Here is a 7,159-nt window from a genome sequence, read left to right as displayed (position 1 = left end):
TTCGCTCGCGGTCGTACCTCCGGTAGCCGTTCGGGCGAATATAAAGTCAAAGTCCCTGCGGCGTGTTGCTTTCGCTCGCGGTCGTTACCTCCGGTAGCGCGCTTGGGCGAATATATTCAAAATCCCTCGCGGCGTGTTTGCTTTCGCTCGCGGTCGTTACCCCGGTAGCCGTTCGGGCGAATATAAAGTCAAAGTCCCTCGCGGCGTGTTGCTTTCGCTCGCGGTCGTTACCTCCGGTAGACGTTCGGGCTAATATAAAATCAAAGTCCCTTGCGGCGTGTTGCTTTCGCTCGCGGTCGTTACCTCCGGTAGACGTTCGGGCTAATATAAAATCAAAGTCCCTTGCGGCGTGTTGCTTTCGCTCGCGGTCGTTACCTCCGGTAGCCGTTCGGGCGAATATAAAGTCAAAGTCCCTCGCGGCGTGTTGCTTTCGCTCGCGGTCGTTACCTCCGGTAGCCGCGCGGGGCGAATATATTCAAAGTCCCTCGCGGCGTGTTGCTTTCGCTCGCGGTCGTTACCTCCGGTAGCCGTTCGGGCTAATATAAAATCAAAGTCCCTTGCGGCGTGTTGCTTTCGCTCGCGGTCGTTACCTCCGGTAGCCGTTCGGGCGAATATAGAATCAAAGTCCCTCGCGGCGTGTTGCTTTCGCTCGCGGTCGTTACCTCCGGTTAGCCGCTCGGGCGAATATAAAGTTCAAGTCCCTTGCGGGCGTGTTGCTTTCGCTCGCGGTCGTTACCTCCGGTAGCCGCGGCTCGGGCGAATATATTCAAAATCCCTCGCGGCGTGTTTGCTTTCGCTCGCGTTCGTTGTACCTCCGGTAGCCGCTAACCGGGCGAATATAAGTCAAAGTCCCTCGCGGCGTGTTGCTTTCGCTCGCGGTCGTTACCTCCGGGTAGCCGCTCGGGCGAATATAATCAAAGTCCGGCGCGGCGTGTTGCTTTCGCTCGCGGTCGTTACCTCCGTAGCCGTTCGGGGGCGAATATAAAGTCAAAGTCCCTCGCGGCGTGTTGCTTTCGCTCGCGGTCGTTACCCCGGTAGCCGCTCGGGCGAATATAAAGTCAAAGTCCCTCGCGGCGTGTTGCTTTCGCTCGCGGTCGTTACCTCCGGTAGCCGTTTCGGGCGAATATAAAGTCAAAGTCCCTTGCGGCGTGTTGCTTTCGCTCGCGGTCGTTACCCCTCCGGTAGCCGCTCGGGCGATATAAGTCAAAGTCCCTCGCGGCGTGTTGCTTTCGCTCGCGGTCGTTACCTCCGGTAGCCGCGCTTGGGCGAATATATTCAAAGTCCCTCGCGGCGTGTTGCTTTCGCTCGCGGTCGTTACCTCCGGTAGCCGCTCGGGCGAATCTAAGTCAAAGTCCCTCGCGGCGTGTTGCTTTCGCTCGCGGTCGTTACCTCCGGTAGCCGCGCTTGGGCGAATATATTCAAAGTCCCTCGCGGCGTGTTGCTTTCGCTCGCGGTCGTTACCTCCGGTAGCCGTTCGGGCGAATATAAGTCAAAGTCCCTTGCGGCGTGTTGCTTTCGCTCGCGGTCGTTACCTCCGGTAGCCGCGCTTGGGCGAATATATCAAAGTCCCTCGCGGCGTGTTGCTTTCGCTCGCGGTCGTTACCTCCGGTAGCCGTTCGGGGCGAATATAAGTCAAAGTCCCTTGCGGCGTGTTGCTTTCGCTCGCGGTCGTTACCTCCGGTAGCCGCTTTTCGGGCGAATATATGTCAAAGTCCGGCGCGGCGTGTTGCTTTCGCTCGCGGTCGTTACCTCCGGTAGCGCGCTCGGGCGAATATAACATTCAAAGTCCCTCGCGGCGTGTTGCTTTCGCTCGCGGTCGTTACCTCCGTAGCCGCTTGGGCGAATATATCAAAGTCCCTCGCGGCGTGTTGCTTTCGCTCGCGGTCGTTACCTCCGGTAGCCGCTCGGGCGAATATAATTGTCAAAGTCCCTTGGCGTGTTGCTTTCGCCGCGGTCGTTACCTCCGGTAAGCCGCCGGGCGAATATAAAAGTCAAAGTCCCTTGCGGCGTGTGCTTTCGCTCGCGGTCGTTACTCCGGTAGCCGCTCGGGCGAATATATTGTCAAAATCCCTCGCGGCGTGTTGCTTTCGCTCGCGGTCGTTACCTCCGGTAGCCGCTCGGGCGAATATAAAGTCAAAGTCCCTTGCGGCGTGTTGCTTTCGCTCGCGGTCGTTACCTCCGGTAGCCGCTCGGGCGAATATAAAGTCAAAGTCCCTTGCGGCGTGTTGCTTTCGCTCGCGGTCGTTACCTCCGGTAGCCGCTCGGGCGAATAGATTCAAAGTCCCTCGCGGCGTGTTGCTTTCGCCTCGCGGTCGTTACCTCCGGTAGCCGCTCGGGCGAATATAATTCAAAGTCCGGCGCGGCGTGTTGCTTTTCGCTCGCGGTCGTTACCTCCGGTAGCCGCTCGGGCGAATATAATCAAAGTCCTCTTGCGGCGTGTTGCTTTCGCTCGCGGTCGTTACCTCCGGTAGCCGCTCGGGCGAATATATTCAAAGTCCGGCGCGGCGTGTTGCTTTCGCTCGCGGTCGTTACCTCCGGTAGCCGCGCTTGGGCGAATATATTCAAAGTCCCTCGCGGCGTGTTGCTTTTCGCTCGCGGTCGTTACCTCCGGTAGCCGCTCGGGCGAATATAAAGTCAAAGTCCCTTGCGGCGTGTTGCTTTCGCTCGCGGTCGTTACCTCCGGTAGCCGCTCGGGCGAATATATCAAAATCCCTCGCGGCGTGTTGCTTTCGCTCGCGGTCGTTACCTCCGGTAGCCGCTCGGGTCGAATATAGAATTCAAAGTCCCCTTGCGGCGTGTTGCTTTCGCTCGCGGTCCCGTTACCTCCGGTAGCCGCTCGGGCGAATATAAACGTCAAAGTCCCTCGCGGCGTGTTGCTTTCGCTCGCGGTCGTTACCTCCGGTAGCCGCTCGGGCGAATATAAAGTCAAAGTCCCTTGCGGCGTGTTGCTTTCGCTCGCGGTCGTTACCTCCGGTAGCCGCGCTTGGGCGAATATATTCAAAGTCCCTCGCGGCGTGTTGCTTTCGCTCGCGGTCGTTACCTCCGGTAGCCGCTCGGGCGAATATAAGTCAAAGTCCGGTCGCGGCGTGTTGCTTTCGCTCGCGGTCGTTACCTCCGGTAGCCGCGCGGGCGAATATATTCAAAGTCCCTCGCGGCGTGTTTGCTTTCGCTCGCGGTCGTTACCTCCGGTAGCCGTTCGGGCGAATATAAGTCAAAAGTCCCTGCGCGTGTTGTTGCTTCGCTCGCGGTCGTTACCTCCGGTAGCCGTTCGGGCGAATATAAAGTCAAAGTCCCTCGCGGCGTGTTGCTTTCGCTCGCGGTCGTTACCTCCGGTAGCCGCTCGGGCGAATATAAAGTCAAAGTCCCTTGCGGCGTGTTGCTTTCGCTCGCGGTCGTTACCTCCGGTAGCCGCTCGGGCGAATATATTCAAAGTCCGGCGCGGCGTGTTGCTTTCGCTCGCGGTCGTTACCTCCGGTAGCCGCTCGGGCGAATATATCAAAGTCCCTCGCGGCGTGTTGCTTTCGCTCGCGGTCGTTACCTCCGGTAGCCGCTCGGGCGAATATATTCAAAGTCCGGCGCGGCGTGTTGCTTTCGCTCGCGGTCGTTACCTCCGGTAGCCGCTCGGGCGAATATATTCAAAATCCCTCGCGGCGTGTTGCTTTCGCTCGCGGTCGTTACCTCCGGTAGCCGTTCGGGCGAATATAAAGTCAAAGTCCCTTGCGGCGTGTTGCTTTCGCTCGCGGTCGTTACCTCCGGTAGCCGCTCGGGCGAATATATTCAAAGTCCCTCGCGGCGTGTTGCTTTCGCTCGCGGTCGTTACCTCCGGTAGCCGCTCGGGCGAATATAAAGTCAAAGTCCCTTGCGGCGTGTTGCTTTCGCTCGCGGTCGTTACCTCCGGTAGCCGCTCGGGCGAATATATTCAAAGTCCCTCGCGGCGTGTTGCTTTCGCTCGCGGTCGTTACCTCCGGTAGCCGTTCGGGCGAATATAAAGTCAAAGTCCCTTGCGGCGTGTTGCTTTCGCTCGCGGTCGTTACCTCCGGTAGCCGCTCGGGCGAATATATTCAAAGTCCGGCGCGGCGTGTTGCTTTCGCTCGCGGTCGTTACCTCCGGTAGCCGCTCGGGCGAATATAAAGTCAAAGTCCCTTGCGGCGTGTTGCTTTCGCTCGCGGTCGTTACCTCCGGTAGCCGCTCGGGCGAATATAGAATCAAAGTCCCTCGCGGCGTGTTGCTTTCGCTCGCGGTCGTTACCTCCGGTAGCCGCTCGGGCGAATATAAAATCAAAGTCCCTTGCGGCGTGTTGCTTTCGCTCGCGGTCGTTACCTCCGGTAGCCGCTCGGGCGAATATAAAGTCAAAGTCCCTTGCGGCGTGTTGCTTTCGCTCGCGGTCGTTTACCTCCGGTAGCCGCTCGGGCGAATATATTCAAAGTCCGGCGCGGCGTGTTGCTTTCGCTCGCGGTCGTTACCTCCGGTAGCCGCTCGGGCGAATATAAAGTCAAAGTCCCTTGCGGCGTGTTGCTTTCGCTCGCGGTCGTTACCTCCGGTAGCCGCTCGGGCGAATATATTCAAAGTCCCTCGCGGCGTGTTGCTTTCGCTCGCGGTCGTTACCTCCGGTAGCCGCTCGGGCGAATATAATTCAAAGTCCCTGCGGCGTGTTGCTTTCGCTCGCGGTCGTTACCTCCGGTAGCCGCGCTTGGCGAATATATTCAAAGTCCTCGCGGCGTGTTGCTTTCGCTCGCGGTCGTTACCTCCGGTAGCCGCTCGGGCGAATATAAGTCAAAGTCCCTTGCGGCGTGTTGCTTTCGCTCGCGGTCGTTACCTCGGTAGCCGCGCTTGGGCGAATATTCAAAGTCCCTCGCGGCGTGTTGCTTTCGCTCGCGGTCGTTACCTCCGGTAGCCGCTCGGGCGAATATATTCAAAGTCCCTCGCGGCGTGTTGCTTTCGCTCGCGGTCGTTACCTCCGGTAGCCGCTCGGGCGAATATAAAGTCAAAGTCCCTTGCGGCGTGTTGCTTTCGCTCGCGGTCGTTACCTCCGGTAGCCGCTCGGGCGAATATATTCAAAGTCCCTTTGCGGCGTGTTGCTTTCGCTCGCGGTCGTTACCTCCGGTAGCCGCGCTCGGCGAATATAAAGTCAAAGTCCCTTACCTCGGGCGTGTTGCTTTCGCTCGCGGTCGTTACCTCCGGTAGCCGCGCTCGGGCGAATATAAAGTCAAAGTCCCTCGCGGCGTGTTGCTTTCGCTCGCGGTCGTTACCTCCGGTAGCCGCTCGGGCGAATATATTCAAAGTCCCTCGCGGCGTGTTGCTTTCGCTCGCGGTCGTTACCTCCGGTAGCCGCTCGGGCGAATATAAAGTCAAAGTCCTTGCGGCGTGTTGCTTTCGCTCGCGGTCGTTACCTCCGGTAGCCGTTCGGGCGAATATTCAAAGTCCGGCGCGGCGTGTTGCTTTCGCTCGCGGTCGTTACCTCCGGTAGCCGCTCGGGCGAATATAAATCAAAGTCCGCGCGGCGTGTTGCTTTCGCTCGCGGTCGTTACCTCCGGTAGCCGCTCGGGCGAATATAAAAGTCAAAGTCCCTTGCGGCGTGTTGCTTTCGCTCGCGGTCGTTACCTCCGGTAGCCGCTCGGGCGAATATAAAGTCAAAGTCCCTCGCGGCGTGTTGCTTTCGCTCGCGGTCGTTACCTCCGGTAGCCGCTCGGGCGAATATATTCAAAGTCCCTCGCGGCGTGTTGCTTTCGCTCGCGGTCGTTACCTCCGGTAGCCGCTCGGGCGAATATAGAGTCAAAGTCCCTCGCGGCGTGTTGCTTTCGCTCGCGGTCGTTACCTCCGGTAGCCGGCTCGGGCGAATAAAAGTCAAATGTCCCTGCGGCGTGTTGCTTTCGCTCGCGGTCGTTACCTCCGGTAGCCGTTCGGGCGAATTAAAATCAAAGTCCCTTGCGGCGTGTTGCTTTCGCTCGCGGTCGTTACCTCCGGTAGCCGCGTCGGGCGAATATAAAGTCAAAGTCCCTCGCGGCGTGTTGCTTTCGCTCGCGGTCGTTACCTCCGGTAGCCGCTCGGGCGAATATATTCAAAGTCCCTCGCGGCGTGTGTGCTTTCGCTCGCGGTCGTTACCTCCGGTAGCCGCGCGGGCGAATATAAAGTCAAAGTCCCTCTGCGGCGTGTTGCTTTCGCTCGCGGTCCGTTACCTCCGGTAGCCGTTCGGGCGAATATAAAAGTCAAAGTCCCTCGCGGCGTGTTGCTTTCGCTCGCGGTCGTTACCTCCGGTAGCCGCTCGGGCGAATATAATTCAAAGTCCCTCGCGGCGTGTTGCTTTCGCTCGCGGTCGTTACCTCCGTAGCCGCGCGGGCGAATATATTCAAAGTCCGGCGCGGCGTGTTGCTTTCGCTCGCGGTCGTTACCTCCGGTAGCCGCTCGGGCGAATATAAGTCAAAGTCCCTCGCGGCGTGTTGCTTTCGCTCGCGGTCGTTACCTCCGGTAGCCGCTCGGCGAATATAAGTCAAAGTCCCTTGCGCGCGTGTTGCTTTTTCGCTCGCGGTCGTTACCTCCGGTAGCCGCTCGGGCGAATATAATCAAAGGTCCCTTGCGCGTGTTTTGTGTTGCTTCCGGTAAAATTAATTCAAGCTCGCGGCGTCTTTCGTCGCGTCGTTACCTCCGGTAGCCGTTCGGGCGAATATAAAGTCAAAGTCCCTTGCGGCGTGTTGCTTTCGCTCGCGGTCGTTACCTCCGGTAGCCGCTCGGGCGAATATATTCAAAGTCCGTCGCGGCGTGTTGCTTTCGCTCGCGGTCGTTACCTCCGGTAGCCGTTCGGGCGAATATAAAGTCAAAGTCCCTTGCGGCGTGTTGCTTTCGCTCGCGGTCGTTACCTCCGGTAGCCGCTCGGGCGAATATAGAATCAAAGTCCCTTGCGGCGTGTTGCTTTCGCTCGCGGTCGTTACCTCCGGTACCGCTCGGGCGAATATAGTCAAAGTCCCTTGCGGCGTGTTGCTTTCGCTCGCGGTCGTTACCTCCGGTAGCCGCTCGGGCGAATATATTCAAAGTCCGGCGCGGCGTGTTGCTTTCGCTCGCGGTCGTTACCTCCGGTAGCCGCTCGGGCGAATATAAATCAAAGTCCCTTGCGGCGTGTTGCTTTCGCTCGCGGTCGTTACCTCCGGTAGCCGTTCGGGCGAAT

This window comes from Temnothorax longispinosus, unplaced genomic scaffold (assembly GCF_030848805.1).
Source record: "Temnothorax longispinosus isolate EJ_2023e unplaced genomic scaffold, Tlon_JGU_v1 HiC_scaffold_21, whole genome shotgun sequence".
Taxonomy (NCBI): Eukaryota; Metazoa; Arthropoda; class Insecta; order Hymenoptera; family Formicidae; genus Temnothorax; species Temnothorax longispinosus.
Note: the sequence above shows the minus strand (reverse complement) of the source record.